This window comes from Typopeltis vanoorti, chromosome 11 (assembly GCF_054136105.1).
Source record: "Typopeltis vanoorti isolate ZY-2024b chromosome 11, IOZ_Tvanoo_1.0, whole genome shotgun sequence".
NCBI lineage: Eukaryota > Metazoa > Arthropoda > Arachnida > Uropygi > Thelyphonidae > Typopeltis > Typopeltis vanoorti.
Genome location: NC_143559.1, coordinates 130,607,254 through 130,626,560, shown reverse-complemented (window position 1 = coordinate 130,626,560; position 19,307 = coordinate 130,607,254). Strand labels below are relative to the sequence as shown.

At 35.3% G+C, this 19,307-nt stretch overlaps 1 protein-coding gene across 1 annotated transcript in view; it reads left to right on the top strand.

Moving 5' to 3' along the window:
• Positions 1-2,611: 2,611 nt before the first annotated feature.
• Positions 2,612-19,307, top strand: part of LOC150102046 (lissencephaly-1 homolog) — a 237,814-nt gene continuing 221,118 nt past the window's right edge. The window contains exon 1 of the mRNA XM_090400712.1: positions 2,612-2,701. The gene's annotated coding sequence lies outside the window, so the exon portion shown is untranslated. The remainder of the gene's footprint in view (positions 2,702-19,307) is intronic.

Genomic DNA, 19,307 nt, shown 5'->3' with positions numbered 1-19,307 from the left:
TTTAGGTGAGACACTGATAGCGTTTGAGCAGGAAGTATATGAGGAATTGTGTAAATTTGATGTTAATAATGCAGGAAACTCGACAACATATTACCACGTTTCTTGAAGAAATACTCCAAAGAGTCAACGACACTCTTGGCTTACCTATTTAACATGAGTTGTAATAGGAAAGTTCCAAAGAAGTGGAAGAAAGTAAAATTGTTGCATTTCGCAGAACGAGAGAGAGAGAGAGAGAGAGAGAGAGAGAGAGAGAGAGAGAGAGAGAGAGTTAAGATTGACGCTACAAATTATATCCTGTACAGATTAAGAGAGGTAGTCATATTTAGCAATCTGCTTATGTGCCAGAAGAAAGCAAGAAATTCGCTGGAAAAGGGAGATGCAAGTATAGCGATATATACAGTACTCAAATATTTCCAAGGCGTTTAGCATAACAAGCTAGTAACTAAGCTGGAACAGATATGATTGGATAAGAGACTAGTGACTTGGATAGGTGGTTGCAGTCAGATAGAAATCAACGACTTCCCGAGAGGAAGTCACTAGCAGGTGAATCCAAAGGTATGTTTTGGGACTATTATTATTAACTTTTATGCCAGTAATATTGGGAGAGGCTTAAATGGAGATATACAGCTATTTGTAGATTATACACATTTGGAAAGAACTATGCAGTAGAGCAGACGTTGTGGCCTTTCAGGAAGATCTGAACTAACTGTGAGTGGACGAGTGGCGCTATCAGTTTAATTTTGCAAAATGTAAGATGATAAAATTTGGTAGTCAAGAATGGGATGGAGAGCGCAGAATTCATGAGGAAGGAAGGGTGGACAGAGATTGAATTTTAGGTCATTTTTCTAAAATTGTGATAACATCACAATGGATTATGGTAATGATGAAGAAGACTTTCATATAGAAGCAAAGAGTTATGGTTTCCTTATATAAGGCCTTTATTTGGCTGGATATGTTCTACTGTGTGCAGATCTGATCACCTGATTTTCAAGATGATGAAAATATCTTAGGAAAGATCCTGAGATGAATCACTAATTCAGCTTCAGATCTGCAATGTGGATTTGATGACATATTGATAGAATTGATGCAGAAGAGTTGGCAGAAATTTGTGAATAGTAGAAGATGTGATATGACTGAGAGGTATGCATTGGTGAGGGGTTGTTACCAGATTAATGTGGAAGAGATTTTACATAGAGTAGAGGGAAATAAGGGTAGAACAAGAGGCTATTCCTAGAAGCTGTATAAGGAGAGTATGAATAGGAGTAGGTCCGTTGCATAGAGGGTGGTTGGTGAACGGAATGCATTTGTGAGCATGTGGTGAGTGTAGAAATTGTACAACGGTTAAAGGCACAGTTCAATTTCTTTTATTTTTTTTGCTTGGGATTGTCGACCTCTCACGAAGTATCCTTAAATAAGAGTTAGCTTATTATAACAGCTAAGCAATATTTTTGAACGTCTTAGTGTGATGTTCGACTATTCTTGTCCATTCCGGTCTATATTCTCTATAGTGATGGTTGACAGTAGACTGAAGTTTAGAGGGTATATTGCTAGTGTTGCAAAGGCTGCACATCATAGTGTTGCTATGATAAGGAGTTCTCTAACATGCAAGGATAAGAGGAAGCGGTTGTGCCACTGTATAAGGCACTGGTCAGATCACACTTGGACTATTGTGCTCAGGTCTTGTCATCTGGTTTTCAATGTGATGTGAAGACATTGGAGGGAGGGTGAAGAAATACGGATTGCAGAGTTTGGTGGATAGGAGTTAGACAGGTGATATTATAGAGATATTTAAGTTAGTGAGAGGATTTTTCAGATTAATCCGGAGGGGAAGAATCAGAGGTCATTCCTGGAAGTTATGTAAAAGTGTGGTGAAGAGGAGTGTAAGGAGTAGATTTTTTACATGGAGAATTGTCAGTGAATGGAATACATTACCAGAATGTGTTGTTAATGCAAAGAGTGTTAAGGATTTTAAGATTCTATATGATAAATAAGTTGTCAGTTGAATAAACATTCCACGATGAGTCTGTCGACTCCATGAAGGGTGTAATAATAATAATAATAATAATAATAATAATAATAATAATATTCAACATTTTATAATGTGTAATTTTAATGGCATCGTTATTCTTATTATTACAACCGCTGGTGTTGTGCTATATATTAAAGGTGGTTTGCCTATTCTTTTAAACTTCAATACCACAATATTTTCAATTTTATTAAATAGGCCATTTTGCATTACTAAGCATTCATCTGGCATTGTAAATATATTATTAATCCCACACCGAACTATTATGCTGTTGGTTTATTGAAACTTGAGTACACTTAATAATTTTCATTATTGGTCCATTAAGCCTTCGTACTTTCAAGAAAATTGTGTCATATTCATATTTTAGTTTATGGCTGTTTTGAATGAAGCAATTAAAATCAGTTATATTTTAATTTGGTAACAATTTGTTCCCTCGATTGATTATCGTCGTGTGTCTACATGATATTAAGAGTTTTACATTTCAGATGTTCACTCCAACTTCTTGACTAATATCTTTTGGCATATTCCTCACTCTACTTGCTGCGATATTTGCGCACAAAAACGCATAGGATTGTGGGTAGATTTCGAACGGTGACACATTCGTACTATCTGTTTTAGGAGCGATCTGGGTGGTCAATATTTTTTTTTATTTTGGAATAAATTGATGCTAATTTGGTGAGTTTCCTTATTCTCTTAGTTTAGTACATCTGTGACATAAAATATGTTGTAGTATCAAAATGAACTGAACAAATAGCGTTTCTTTCTTTCGTTCATTTGTAGTATCGACATCTGAAATGGCGTCTGTGTCATTGGTATCGGTAATAGACACAGTAAGTGCAGTATACCGAAAACAACTACTTTTGTGTTTCTTCTGATGTAGATGTCAAGTATAGCTTAAAACCAGAAGAAAAAAAAAATTAAAATCATTATGCAATAGTACATATTTATAGTATGTAGTTGCTACTAACCGTAAGACACTGGAATTCCGAATGAACTATACTTTGCCATCTTGTAATTTGTTTGGATAACGTAATTTGGATTGTCCTTTAATATAACTCTTGGAGTTTTTTTGTATTATTATTTTTACCAGGCACATTAAAAATTACTTATGCCCTGGCTTTCTATATTGATAAAACTTCAATTTTACTATATAAGAAACAAACGGTTGCTGATTATCGTTCGGTAATCATCTCATCATTTAATCAAAATATTTCAAAAACAAAACCACATATGTATCAGTCAATTTTGATCAGCTGTATTGTTTGTCATCCAACTTAATGGTTTTTGATAGCGATCGTTTTGTTCTACGAACATTAAGTGCTGCCTGCTAAAATTTTATACTTATCCATTGTGAAATAGCGAGATTGTTACGCTTATAACTCATTAAGTTAGATGCACTTCATGTTCATAATGTGTTAATAATTCTGTAATGAGTGAAATAATTTTATGTAGCTCATATTGTATATAAACAACTACAATTCGAGTAACGAATATAAATTATAGATGGTGTACCTGCTCAAGAGATCCATTCTTTAAATTAAAGGTGCTTGATGATACAACATATCTAAAAAATGGCTTTGCGAAATTTTCATATTTGCAGTACATTTATTATAATTGTAATCTAAATAAAATTGATGACATGCTTTAGTCCTACATCCTTTGAAAAAAAATGAGTAAAAGGCTTGCTTTCTGTTTTAAAAACTTCTGATTTTATAATTTATTTAAAATGTTGATGTGAATAATTTGCATTAATGCATTGATCTTTAGATTAATAGATCTTTCTATACACATCTCTAACAAAAGCATTGGTAATATACCTCCATACCTACAATGAATGCCATGTTTGATCTATAAGATTCATTTAAGATATTTTTATAATTGTCTATTGATATAAATATATTCATATAATAATACATTATTCCATCTGTTTTTTGTTTATCAGCTTGTTTATTATGATTGATGGATGTTACGGAGGATTAATATTTATTGTTCATTTTTTGATGGATGTCGGAAATTAAAACTGAATTTTTTCAATTAGAGAGTGCCCATCTGATTTTTATCATTATCCTATCTCACTCACATAGAATATAACTTGACAGAATAATGCATAGCCAACTGTGTGTCAGATCTTAGAGTGGGTGTGGCATTGCTATATTTTCCCAGTAATTACAATAAATGAAAAGTGAGAGATTTTGGAGATCAGTGAAAGGAGTGCTAGTAAGTGTTCATTTATAAGTATGTAATTTGCATTCAAAAACTGCTGTTCAACCTATCAGCCAATTCACTTATTCATTAGTAGCATCATTATGCTTGTTATTAACTATAATAATTCTTTAAATTTACTTTTTTCCAATGAAAGGTTGTTGAACTTATAGTGCGAGCCACAAATGGATAGACGGTTGTAAGATGGAACTTACAAATTTGCATATATATAAATTGGAACTGTTAGCAAATGTACATGAAGTTGCTCCAAAGAATGGCAGTAAAGGCAACAGTGAGTGAAGAGGATGAAAAAAGTTAGTTTGGTGTCAGACTGTTAATGGATCATGGCTGTTGCCATAGATTTTGATGTAGTTTAAATGCAAGTTGGAGAATTAGAGATACCAATTTTAGAAATAGTGACCATAGAAATATTGGAGGAAAGTGCATGTGGAAGAATCTGAATCTTTGCAATAAGGAGTGGAGTGTTTAGGGAAAACAATTCATTGATTAATGTGATTGCATTCTGCTGTAGAATTGACTTTATGCGTCTTTCAGGATGATTGCCATCAGATATGAGAATCCTCTGATAGATTTTGTATAGTAAGTTAGTAATGTGTTCAGAGATAAAAGTAGCACATGGAGTCAAACCTTATTTATGGATTCTAAGAAGAGGTGTGATAATGTTTATGTCAAGAAGGATTACAGTTTAAAATTATTCTAAGGGAAGAAATCACATCTTGTCAAGAAAATACTGGTGTCATTGGCTGAGTGCTTAGTATTACTACTTTCCATATGCTGGTTGTGGACTTAAATCTTACTGCAACATGGATGTTTGTGAATATTTTTAGATTGGAGATAATTTTTATCACTCGTTGTGTGAGTGATAAAAATTATTTAATTAGTTGTGAAGTGACACAGAAAAGCCCACAATTTTTGATTTCTTGAAGCAGCATCACTGGATTACCTAACTTTTATCACATCCATAGTACCAAGGTGCTATAGGTTTACAACCTTTTGTAAGCAGTATCATCATAAAATCAGGATGTTATGAGAAGTTAATGAAAAGTTACCTTCATTAACTTTTCATTAAGTTAATGAAGGTAACTTAATGAAAAGTTTATTGCACTCAAGAAATGTTTTATTTGCATAGTACACTGTCCAACAGTGCTCACAGGGTACTTGGTAGGTATATATAAGTGCTATATAGCCTTTTTGAAACATGCATGCATGAAGCAAACAATGGTTAAGTGTAATATTGAGTCATGGGCACTTGTTTAGGATGCTCACATGAGATGAAAAGCATTTTGCCATCTTTTGGTTTTTTATAATTAAATCTGTATTGATCATTTCTTGCCCAGCCTTAGTTATACCGTTTTGGCTTCCTTGTATCTCTTCCTTTCTTCTGCAAGATTGCATTTTCACAGAAAAATGTATTCAGATCTAAGCACAAATTATCATTCATGTAGAATGTTGTTTTATTATTATTGTATGGAAATCTTCGAGTTTGATGAGCCATCATGTGAGTTCCAGATTATCTGCACAGTACCAGTCATGCCTCTTCTTAAACACCATTCATCAACAAAGTACTCACAAAAGACTAGCAAGCCATTCTGCTTATTCATCACTCTCCTAGCAAAAAAGCGTCTCCCAAGGTCTTTACTAACCATATCCTTATTCGATTTTCAGGAATGGATTTCTTGTTCTGCTCTCTCTCTATTGCTAAGTACAGAAAAATTTCCTGTGTATCGATTCTGTAAACACATTTTAGTAAATGTTTGTCATATTTTCTCTTTTCTATCTCTCAACCAACTTCTGCAACCTACAAAATATATCTTTATCCTTTTTAGGAAGCATTTCACAGACCACTCACCTCTTGATCTCCACCACCACTTCAACCCTGAAGTAATGCACATGATGACTGTGAATAGTAATCCAAATGTGGTCATATCAAAGCCTTATGAAATGCTAACTTTATAAGGCTTTGATATGGCCTTAAGATTGCTAGTGTGTTCAATAACCATATAATCCTGTAAGCTACCTTGGCCACTTTTGCAGTATGTCCCCTGAATTTCAAAGGTCCCCCCCCAATCCCTAGCTTCATCAATTTCCTGGGGTACAAATCAGTATAGTAGTCTTTTAACCCCAAAATGTGTAACTTTTCACAATTGCACACACACACACACTAAATAGGTACCATTATTATTTGTCTGTACAGTCAGCCTATTTAAATCATTTTACAAACTATCTGCATGCCTTGATTAACTGTTATGCATCTGATTTTGCATCATCAGCAAATAATTCACCATTTCCCTTCAAATAATTTTTCATATCATTGATGTACAAATTATAGTAATGGTCTGAGTAAGTACAGAGCCCTTTGGCATGCTTTCGGTCACCTGGTTTCTCATGTTTTGCTCCTTCACATTACTATGCCATCTGTTCATCAGTTGCCCTCATATCCATACCATCAGCTTCATAACTATTCCCAGTTGCTCAAATTGTGTAACAGAGTATCATGTGATAGATATCCTGTCAAACAGTTTTGCAAAATCCACCATTATTATCATATAGCCCCATTCTTTTTATCCAACTCAGTTGTCACTGTTATAAAACATGAGTAAATTATTAATGCATGACCTACCCTTTCACAAAGCCATGTTGTTTCCTAGTCCCCATGTTCCCCATATCATATTCTTATCAGCCACTGAATTTTGTCTTTGACTATCATCACCAATATCATTACGCTCCTGGGAGTGATGGTAAGACTGATTAATTATTATTATTATTATTATTATTCAGGCCTCCAAGGAGTCAAAAGACTCATCGAGGGAGGTCCTTCCTAAGACATAAAGTCTGTCAAGACTCATCGAGGGGAGGTCCCCCCCTGAGAAACACAAAGTCTATCATACCACTCTTTAAACTCACTGACCGTTCTCGCTCCCACCACTCCATCAGGCAATGCATTCCACGGCTCAACCACCTTCCACACAAAGAAACCACTCCTTACCCTCTTGCTCACAGTTTCCTTTCGTAACTTCCAGGGATGGCCTCTTGTCATCACTCCTTTCCGCTGTTCAACCAAGCGAAAGAACTCCCCAGTGTCAACCCTGTAACCACCTCTCAACAGTTTAAAAGTCTCAATCATATCACCTCTCCTTCTTCTATCCACCAAACTCTGCAGTCCACATTCTCTCAGCCGATCCTCATAACTATCCTTGTACAGTCCTGAAACCATCTTTGTCATCCGTCTTTGTATCCTTTCCACAGTTAATTTATCCCCTTCAAATCCTGGGGACCAAATCTGAGAACAATAGTCCAAGTGTGGTCTGATCAGAGACTTATACAACGGAATGATAACCCTCTTATCTCTGCAGGTCAGTGTCCTTCTCATAATAGCAGCAATCCTCTGTGTTACCTTCACCACCTTTGCAATATGTCCCCTAAACTTCAGGTTTCTATCAGTCATCAACCCCAGATCTCTTGTCTCCCCTACTTCCTCCAGTATAACTCCTCCCATAGAGTATGCAGCATCCCATCGATGTTTCCCATACCTCAAGACCTTACATTTTGCTGCATTAAACTGACACCCCCATTCATTTGCCCATCTATCTAGCTTATTTAAATCCTCTTGCAGGGCTACCACATCTGCACTATTACTAATAATCCTTCCCAGCTTTGCATCATCCGCAAACAACTGAATATCTCCCTGCAATCCACTGGCTATGTCATTGATATAAAGGTTAAACAATATAGGTCCTAGTACTGAGTCCTGTGGGACCCCACTTGTAACCCTCTGCCTCCTGGAAACTGCTCCACCATACACAACTCTGATACCTATCAGACAGCCAATCCTGAATCCAGTTGACCAATCTGACATCCAGACCCATGTGCTGCAACTTAAATATCAGCTTATCATGTGGCACCCTGTCAAATGCCTTCGCCAAGTCTAAGAAAATTGCAGTATATGCCTTTCCCTCATCTAATGTTCTTGTAACTTTATTATAAAAGGCTAGCATATTGCTAAAACAAGAGCGTCCTTTCACAAATCCATGTTGATTCTCACAGATAACATTATCCTCATCTGCCCAATGTTGTATACGGTCCCTCACTACTTTCTCCAAGATCTTAACAACTACTGATGACACACAGACTGGCCTATAATTAGACACTTCCAGTCTGTTACCACCCTTATGTAATGGCACTATCTTACCTTCCTTCCATTCCCTGGGCACCTTTGCCAAAGCCAGACTTTCATTGAAAAGCCACGTTAAAGGCACTGTCAATTCCCTAGCACATTCTCTTAAAACTCGTGGTGAAATACCATCCAGTCTCACAGCTTTACTGACATCCAGAGTACTCAGTATCTGAAACACACTCTCCTCCTGTACCTCCAGACCTCAAACCAGTCCTATCCCTCTAGCATTAAAACTGACTCCTCTAGGATGAAATACTCCAATAAAGTGTTCATTGAACAATTCCACTATGTCCTCTGCATCAGTCACTCTATTCCCATTTTTATCCCACAATATCATTCTTCCACAGTCATTTCTCCTCCTACTGGCCACATAGCTAAAAAATTCCCTAGGATTTTCTTTGGATCTTAGGGCCAATCTCCTCTCATATTCCAGTTTCGCTTTCCTTACCACACTAGTCACTCTTCTGGCCTGTGTCTTATATTCTTCATGCATCTTCTCTTCACCTGTCTCCTTATATCTCTTCCATAGCCTCTTTTTCGCATGCAATTCCTGTTTAATATTGTTTGTCATCCACTTTACTCCAAATTGCGTCCTCTTCTTCACTCGTGGTATACAACTTACCATTACTGATAACAAATATTCTTTCACAATTTCCCACGCACTAGTGATATCCCAGCCTTCCAATTCCTCCCTCCATGAAACTTCCCGAAGTTGACGTCTAAGACTATTATAATCACCTGCCTTATAATTCCACATAAGTTCCCGTCTCTTTGATACTCCTGCATGTCTATTCATTTTCCAAGTCAACACCATATGGTCACTCTCTCCAACTGGTGGGAGAGACGTCAACTCAGTTATTATCAACTCTTCTGATGCTATAACCAAATCCAAAACTTTTGAACCTCTTGTTCTCTCTGTTACATGTTGCCTAAGACATTTGTCCCTCAAGAATTCTAGAAATTCCATTCCCCTATTGCTACATGCATCTTCCTCTCTCCAATTTATACTACTGAAGTTAAAATCTCCTATAACAATCATTCTTCTTGCATTTGCCAAACTTAGCTGTCTAAACATCCTGGTCCCCATCCTCTGTGCTCCTGGGTCTGTAGCAACACCCCCACTAAATATCCTGTCTTGCCTACCTCTACCTCACACCATACGCTCTCAAAATCATTTGTCTCACTTCCTTTCAAATTCTCCACTCTTAGAGGACATAAGTCATCACTTATCATAAGCAATACCCCACCACCACGCTTTCCCCTCCTATCCTGACGAAAAATGCTATACCCAGCGACTTCTATTCCTGTTGTTATATCCACTTCTGTCAACCACGTCTCAGTGATTGCAATAATTTTTGGCCAGGCTGATGCTATCTGCGCTACCAATTCCTCTCCCTTATTCCGGATACTCCTGGCATTAGTATAAAGCATATAAATGCCATTGTTTCTATACTCAGCATTATCCCTTCTAGACTCCACTGGGCTCAGTGTTACCTGACATTGTGTCCCTTCTCCCAAGTATCCATTCTCACAAGAGGCCACTCCTGCTATCATCCTCCCTGGGACACACTGACTCGTTCAGAACAGCAATCTCTCCAGATGCCTACGTCCTTCCTCATTCAAATGTAAACGGTCTCTCGCATACAATTCCTCTCTTTCCTCAAACACACTCCAAGCATCCACATATACCAGTCCTCTCCTGTTTTGTTCAATTAGAAACAATATGAGCAGGAGTTCGTTATTTGCTATTCTAGTATCAGGTTAATTATTTAATATTACAGTGATATTAAAGCATACCCTGTATTTTGATGTTTTTGTAATCACTGTATATTAATAGAAAACATTATTGTTTAATTTTTATGGCTATTTTGCCTATTTCTCTTTAGGAGTAAATCTTCCAGGAAATAATATCTATAATTATTGTTTAAAGTGTTTAGTTACATTTTTTAACTATTCTACTCATGATTTAAATTTAAGAAATGGCTGCTGTGGTTCTATTATTTTTTTTACCTTTTTTCTGTCAAGTCCATTTTGTACAGTGAGTGGACTAAGCTTAGATAATCCTTGAGTTCAAACCTAAAACTTTTCAAGCCACTTTACATCTCCACTAAAGAATGGTGATCTACCACTTGAAGATAATTAATACTTTCTTAACATTTCCCAAACATTCATGCTACAGTATCTGAACCCACAACCTGTAGGTTGGAGAGTGGAAATGGTATTCATTTGGTAAACCATTCTGGCCAGCTGACTTTCTATTTTTACTTATAATGGTCTAAAGTCAATTTTGAAATGTTATATTGATACAGAAATATCATTGATAAAGTGATTTTTTCTAAAAAATAAATTTATAAAGTAGCCCCCTATATATATTTAGGGGGTTATACATACAATCAGAATGCATACTGATTATATGCATTCTAGTAATTAAGACAAGATTTTCAGTGGTATTTGATTAAAGTGATGGTGATCAGTTGATAATTGGACAGTAAACTTTATCCCTTTTTGGTTGGATATATGTTTGCTTCCATGTATTGAAATTCTGCCACTTGAGTAGATTGTAGAGATGATATAGGACATTAGTTCTGGAGAAGTTTTTTTAGTGAATAAGTTATGTAGCATTTTTTTTTTTTTTTGTCAAAAAATACCAGAGGAAGCATATGATGTGCTATTTCTGATATGGTAATTTACCTTGGTCATCTTTGGAGGAGTTGGAGGAGAGAAATGATGCTAGGTGGTCAGATTTAACTCTAGGTGCTGTAACAGTGGTGCCATCTGGATGTGAGAGAAGCATGGGTGAGCAGAAGTTGTCTGATGTACCTTTTGGTTCCATGCAAGGTCTGACTTTCATTTGGAAAGGAGGCAAGTTTTCTGCTATTTGCCTTTATCTGTGAATAAGTTTAAAGAGAAGTTTGATAGGTATCGTGTGAATAATGGTATGTGATATGCTAATTTTTTTTTTTTTTTTTCTTTGAGTGCTTTGGTAGATTTTGGATGACAAGAACAAAGACCATGTTGATCAAGATGGTTTCTGTGACTTAAGAGCAACTGTTTGGATCAGCAGAGCTAACTGGCATCAGGCTGTGATGGCAATGTTTATTATATCAGATAATTTTTTTTTCCTGAACAGAAAAACTGGTCAGGAAACACATCCAAGTGACAGATATAATAGGTGTAATGAATAGTTTTTCATATAGAGTGGTATGAGATTCCAGTGTATTGCCAGACTGGAAATGGTTTGGGATGATTAACATTGTGATATTTAGGGTGGGTCTCCCATGAGGTCCTTTGATTCTATCGCTTTATGCTATAATAATAGATGAGTCCATACTAGGACTGTTGTCCAATCATTATTAATTATTGTTAATTTATTTATTTTCTTTGTATATTATTATTAAATATATTTTTTATATTATTTGAGGGCTATAGCATTTTGTTGCATATTAGCATTGTTTGATACTAAGTTTCATTGTCAGTTGAATAATAGCAGCCAAGAACTATTCATTCTAAATCTTTTACAGTAGTTAGAACTAGACAATGAATGTTTTTTGGTTTGGAATAATGCTTTTTCATCTAATAAAGCAAAATAACTTTGATGCAGTGTACACATTTATAGTAAATACTAAATTCTCAGTAGAATTTAGGTTCATGAAATATTAGTTTTGTTTCTTCCTTCTCCACTTTGCTTTAGTGAAGATTTTTTTTTTTTTTTTAATTATATATATGCACTTAATCATATTTATGGTCATAGGAAGGTGCATGCCTATAGAGAATCTGCCGGCTAACAAATTAATTTCAGATAGTTCTTTTAACTTTTTTTTTTTTTGTTGCTCAATTTTCACTAGTTCATTTTTTTGCTGTATTTTTTGTGTATACCCATTTTCTCTTTGTTATCAAGGAAAAAAAAAACTCCTTGCTTACCGTGCCTTGACTCAAGTTCTAAGTTTAACCATTTGTTTTCCCCTCCTTTCGAACATCATAGCCTTCATTTATTCTGTCCTTGTAGCTAATGTTCTGTAATCGTGATTTTATTTTACTTCTTTATTTATTATTATTATTTGGAGGAATTTTTTTACCATGCAGAATAACTAGTTCTGTTCTGTTCACAGTGCTGTTGGTTGTTATTTTTATTTAATTAATATAATAGCAATTAGATACATGAAACAAGGAAGTAGAATAATGATTTCCTTGTGTTTACTTGTTAGGATATTCCTCTCATTGTTAATCCTCAGTGAAAATGCCACTGACTCAATAGTAGACTGATTGTATGCATTTTGAAATGTCTTTTATTCTCCTTAAAGGAACCGAGGCTTTCTTTTTACACCTTTATAACATGTCTATCACACATGAAATTTAGTTTCAGAAATTTATATAATAAGTTGTTTTCTGAATAATCTTCTAGTGGTTAGTTTGATTCAGTGCTTCTCTCAGATTTCTGCAGCTTTGTCTATATATATATATCATTCCTGCACCAAAGGTTGTAAATTTTTTGTTATCAGTGTATGATGAGTTAAAAGTTGGGTATATATTGCCCAGGGATCAGTCCATTATTGCTAAATCTGTACATTAAATCATATTGGAAAGAAGCTGAGAGGAGATCTTCAATTTGTTTTCTGATGATGCAAAGATAGGTATGGCAGTCAGAGATGCTACTGATATAGAACATTTATAGGGTGATGTGAATAGACTAGAAGTTTGGAGAATGGCTGTCAATTCAATGTTAGTAAGTGTAAAGTTATGCACTTTGGCATGATGCAATATCCAACAGCATATCATATTGGTGGGAGTATGCTTGGAGTAATTGACAAGGCTAGAGATCTTGAAATTATGGTGGATAGAAAGTTGAAATTAAAGATTACTTAACCAAAATTGCAATTACAACTTAGTGGATAATTGTGATCTCGAAACAAACATTGATGTGTAAAGATATGTCATTTTGCCTGTCTACAAGGACTTGATACGACTGCACCTGGACTACTATGTGCAGATTTGGTGTCCTGGGTTTCAAACGGATAAAGAAACCGGAGGGACTGTAAAGAAGAGTTACAAAGTTGATATTGAAATTACGGAATATAGATTATGAGGCTAGATTGAGAGTATATGGACTGCAGACACTGGTGGACAGAAAAGGGGGGGAGGATGATATGATAGAGGTCTATAACCTTTTGAGAGGGCATTATAGGATACTGGTTGATAAAATTTTTCATTATAAGAAAGGTGGGGAGAGGACAAGGGGGGGGGACATCATTGGAAGTTAAGTTTGTATACATTTCAGAAAGGAATAAGAGCTAGATTTTTCTCTCATAGAGCTGTGAGTGACTGGAGCAGTTTGCCTGTTGAAGTAGTGAGTACATCTAGTGTGAATGAGTTTAAGAAAACGTATGACAGTTGGTATGGATGATGTATGGCCTCTTTGAATGAGTCCTTGACTCCCTGGAGGTGTAATAATAAATTAGAAGTTTATTGATATTTCATTTAAATCTGTGATTTTTGAAAAATCAAAAAATATAATTTAAATGAAATGTAAAATATAAAGTTCCAGTTCTACAACCATTCTGATCCATAGTATTTGAATAATAAGGTGATTCATGATTTCACTATTTGCATATGGAAAATATGATTCCTGTATTAATTCAACCTTGGTATCTTCATGGCTTCCACTGATGTGACCTTGATTAAGATCAGAACTGCTCTGAGTAATAGTCCTCCCATAATGCATTGCATTATACACATCTGAAATGTGTGCTTTGTATTGTGGGATACTAAGGCAATCAATGTGAAGTTGTTAGCCTCTCTATACAATTAGCCTGTTGTAAAGATTCTTCATGCACAAACTTTGTTTGCTTACACTTGGATAAAGGATTAAAGAATATAATTTCTTAGCAAGCTTAATTTAAGTGCTAGTTTTAATTTAGTCCAAAGTTCAAAGATGGACTGAATGGATGGAGAGCATAAGAATTATAAGTGCCAGTTTAATTTAGATAATCTCATACATGAGAGGTTGAGTAACCTGTAGTACATTAATACTGAGAAGGAACATATTAACATTTAGCTTGAAGAGTTGTTGAGTGTATTCCTTGTGAAACAAATAAGATGCAAAGTTGTTCCAGTGAGCAGCAGTAGAAGAGATAAACAAGAAGAAATTTGTTCTGTGGGTTTAGAGTTAACTATGTAAATGTGTTCTTAAACATGCTTCAATGGATTTAACAGAGGGTGGTAGAGGAACAGGGCCATCGCCGGATTAGATCGCGCCCTGAGGCAAACAATTAAATATCGCCCCTGATGGATTATAAGACAAAAATATAAGAAAATCTCCAATTGTTATTTTGTTTTTATTACAAGAAAAACATTAACACAAAACGATTGCATAATAATATTAATTAAATGTTTGCTTTATGGAGATATCGCACAATAAGACTGTTTATAAGCTCTTCTAAATTTAAATTATAAGCCATGTCCACCTCTATCGATATAGTTGCTAGACCAGCCAATCTTTCTTGGGTCATTGCTGTTCGCAAATAATTTTTAATCAGTTTATGCTGGGAAAAACTTCTTTCCGCACTTGCTACGCTAACAGGAATTGTTGACGTAGCGACACTGCCTACTGCAATGTAGTGTCCTTATTAAGCCTTGCCTTGAAGCAGGCTGCCTCTATGCTACACCCGGTCGATGGTACTCTAGAGGAATTGATACCAGTTCAGATTAATATTGGCTGTGGTAGTATTTATAGAAGATGCAAGCAGCAGAAACTGAATGCCTTTGTGAGAGTGGTTGAGTGAATTGATGAGAGATGAATCATTAAGTGCTCCATTTTCTCTCTTCCATATATTGAGTCAAGTATTTTTAGGAAGCTCTTAGGGACACCCCAGAAGTGAGAACAGTATTTCAGAGGTAAAGTTGAGCGAAGGAGAAATCTTAATTTTTGGATGCTGAGAAGCAATAGTTGCAATGTGCTTATGCCAAGAGAGGTTTGATTATAGAGTAGTCAGGAGTAACCAAGTGGGATTTGGGTGTTGTTGAGAGTAAGACTGCATGAAAATAGTTCTTATTTGTTGGAGGCACAGTTGTATTTTGCTAGGCATTGAAACTGAGAAGTTGTCCAGACCCTATCAAAAAATGGTTTGGAGATTCAGAATTTAGGGTAATATAGGTTGTTGTTCTGGAGGTAAGAGAAACATATTAACATTTAGCTTGAAGAGTTGTTGAGTGTATTCCTTGTGAAACAAATAAGATGCAAAGCTGTTCCAGTGAGCAGCAGTAGAAGAGATAAACAAGAAGAAATTTGTTCTGTGGGTTTAGAGTTAACTATGTAAATGTGTTCTTAAACATGTTTCAATGGATTTAACAGAGGGTGGTAGAGGAATAGGGCCATCGCCAGATTTCTCTTACCAGGTAAGGATTTGTCACCCTTAGGAATAGGTTATACATAGGCTAACATTATTTCACACTGCAGGATAGATATCAATGAAATATGAAAGCATAAAAAAAAAGGTGAAACAGAATGGGAGTTGATGCTGGAGCATACACCTTTAGGATGATTGGATAAATACCATCAGAATCAGGGGTCTTTTTTTTGTATCTTAATTTGGATTAAATTCTAATTTCTTTCTGTTGAAAGGAATGCAATGCCATACAGGAATTAGAGGAGAAGTAAGCAAGGAGGTTGGCTCTTCCTGTAGTTGATGATACAGTAGAACTATCTGAGTATAACAGTGGTGGTAGCAAATTTCTCAGCATCTCTACATGTCTGAACTGTGCAGTTGGAAGAGGAAGCAAGTTGGTATTGTGAACATTAAAATCCCTTGAGGAAAATGACCATGCTGTTAGGAAGGTTGTATTATAGAAAAGAAACTATTAAAAAGATCTATAGAAAAGCAACAGTATTCAATGGATCAGATCACTAAGAAAGGAGTTGTTAACCAGCCTGACTTGATGTAGGATTATCATCCAAAAGTTGGGATAACGGGGGGGGGGGGCATAATCAGATTGCTGATATATATATATGTGTATACACACACACACACACTTGGAGGATACAGGATGTATTTGGTAGTACAGGCAAACCTCTGTTTACAAACCCTCATGATACAAACAGTTCATATTTAAGGACCTTCCACGATGAGTCTTTTGACTCCATGGAGGCCTGAATAATAATAATAATAAACATTGCACAGAATCATAAGTTATGACTTCAAATTCATGTAACAAACACAGAACCTCATGCTTACGAACATTTATGATGTGTGAAGTTCAATATTTTACCATTGTAATGTTGTATATTTACTCAGTGATTCCTTCTTTCTATGCCGTATTGAATTTTCTTCTGTTGATTGAACATATTCAACACATTGATAATGTGAGCATATTTCAAATGGAAAAAAACATAGCATAGGTGATTGTGAAAGTGCTAAGTGGCAAAAAATTTGACTGATTTCAATAGAAATTAAACTGGACTTAATAAGCTATCTAAAAACAGCAAATCACTTGTTTCAGATATAATCATGCTTATAACATCGATCATTTAACAATAGCAGAAATTTTAAGACTAAAAATATAGTGATTATGCTCACATGCAAGCGCTCTTCAGTCTGTACTTATTTGTAAAAAGGAACCATCATTGAAGAAATGGAATGCAGTTTAACAGTTTGGATTCAGAATCAAAATAGAAAAAAAAAGTTCTTGGTTTATATATACTACAGATGTACAAAGAAATGAGAAAAATGAAAAAAAAAAATTCAAAATTAAGTATTTCTAACAAAAGTTTGTAGAAATACTTAATTATTTCTACTAACAGTTAGTATGTGTGTATCTTATTTCTTTCAATGAAGGGACAAAAAAGGACAGTAATCTAATTAATTAATTAGAATTAATTCTTTTCAAATTATTCAGTTTTATTATTTTTTTTTAGGTAATTTATTTCGGATTCGAACCCACAGCCTTTTGGCTGGAGAGCAGCAATGCTATCCACTCGGCCAACCAGGCCAGCAATAATTTAGTAGTATATCTTATGAAAAAACAAATTCAACTTACAAACGCATTTCCAAGAGTGCATTATGTTCATAAGTTGGGGTTTGCCAATAATACATGAAAACTTACATCATTACTAACTTCCTCTCAACAGTTTCCTTCAAATTAATCTATTATCTAATAAGTCTCCACAATTATCAGATCTTATAGTTCTATCTTCGAAGGCACGTCTTATTACTGCAGGGCTGTCAAAAACATGGCCTGCAGCCCTCGATGTGATTTTGTGCGGCCCACCAGTGGGTTTTGATTTCATGAGCTAAAAAATAAAATAACAATTTGAACCGAATGCATATTAGATATTTTAATTTATCAATAATCGATAATTTCAATGTTGGTAATTTTATTTGGTGTTTTTACATCACTATATATCCATATGTTTTTCAAATATTAGATGAGTCAAAGAAGTATTCTTACACTGTTTTGTTCCAGCGTGCATGCTCCAGTCGCTCATGGGGAACTTTAGCACGTAATTAGTGCGCAATTAGTGTTCGTTTGTTCAGCTATCGAGGTTTTGACACTGTTACTCACCAGATTACTAGAATGCATTGTGATGTGGCCCTCGGATAAATCTTTTTTTTATAAATGCAACCCTCAGATTATCTAAGGTTGGACATCACTTAAAGAAGTTACAGTGTACACTATATATTATAAATTAAAGGTGCCAAGAAATTATATTTTTGCATTTAATCTTTTACTAAGTGTAAGCAAACAAAGTTTGCACCTTAAGTAATTTCATTACCGGGAAACTCATATATATAGAAGCTAATAACTTCACATCACTTGCTTTAGTATCCCATAATGCAAAGCACACATCTTTACAGTATATATAATGCTATGCATTATGGGAAGGGTCACTACCCAGACCGGTTTTGACCTTTATTGAGGTCTCATCAGTGGGAGCCAGGCCCAGAAGTGATACCAAAGTTGAAGTAATGTGGAAGTCATATTTTTTGTTTGCTTACACTTGGTGAAGGATTAAACCAAGAATTTAATTTCTTGACACCTTTAATTTATAACCAAGTATAACCAAGTGGAAGTTAACGATGATAACGAATACAACAATGGAAGGTAAAAGATCCAAAGGACGGCCCAGAATTAGATGTATAGACAAAATAAAAGAGGACCTGAAAACCAAATCACAACAAGTGGCACCAAACTGGACAGAATTGTTTGGACTGTCCCGAGACAGACGGAAGTGGAAAGAGTTCATTCGGCCTCATTATCATCCACATAGATGATGGAAGAGAGAAGAAGATAACCAAGTGGAAAAACTTCAAACATCTATCTCTAATCCAGAGTATTTTAATAAGGTGTGACACCTTTTGGCTACTGTTATATGAAAATATGACTACTACATTACATGTAAAGGATCAAACCAAGAATATAATTTCTTGGCACCTTTAATTTATAGTATAACCAAGTGGAAAAACTTTCAACTACTGTATATATTAATTAGAATAACTTTTAATTATTTCCAATATTTCAGGAAATTCTAATTTTCATCATCAGGAAACAATGAACAAATTGATACATGCAGGCACTACATAAGATATGACTGAAGCAGAACAAAAAAATAAGTCTAAATAGTGTTCCCTAGTGGATTGGAATGGGTATTCTTGGCAGTTAGACTGAAGTTATAAGGACTATTACTTCTCTTCATATAATCAAATTTGTCTGTTTGGGTAGTTCCTTAAGAAATCTCAGCCTTAAGACTGAGGCAGATTCCAGGAAAAATGGAAGGTAAGGTGGCCTTTTTTTCCATTGTATCTTGTATAAGGTAGGTGGTCAGCAGGTCCCAAGTGGTCATAGTGGTGAAGTCAGATGTAATCTCTGTTTCGTGAACTACTTCATTGAGAT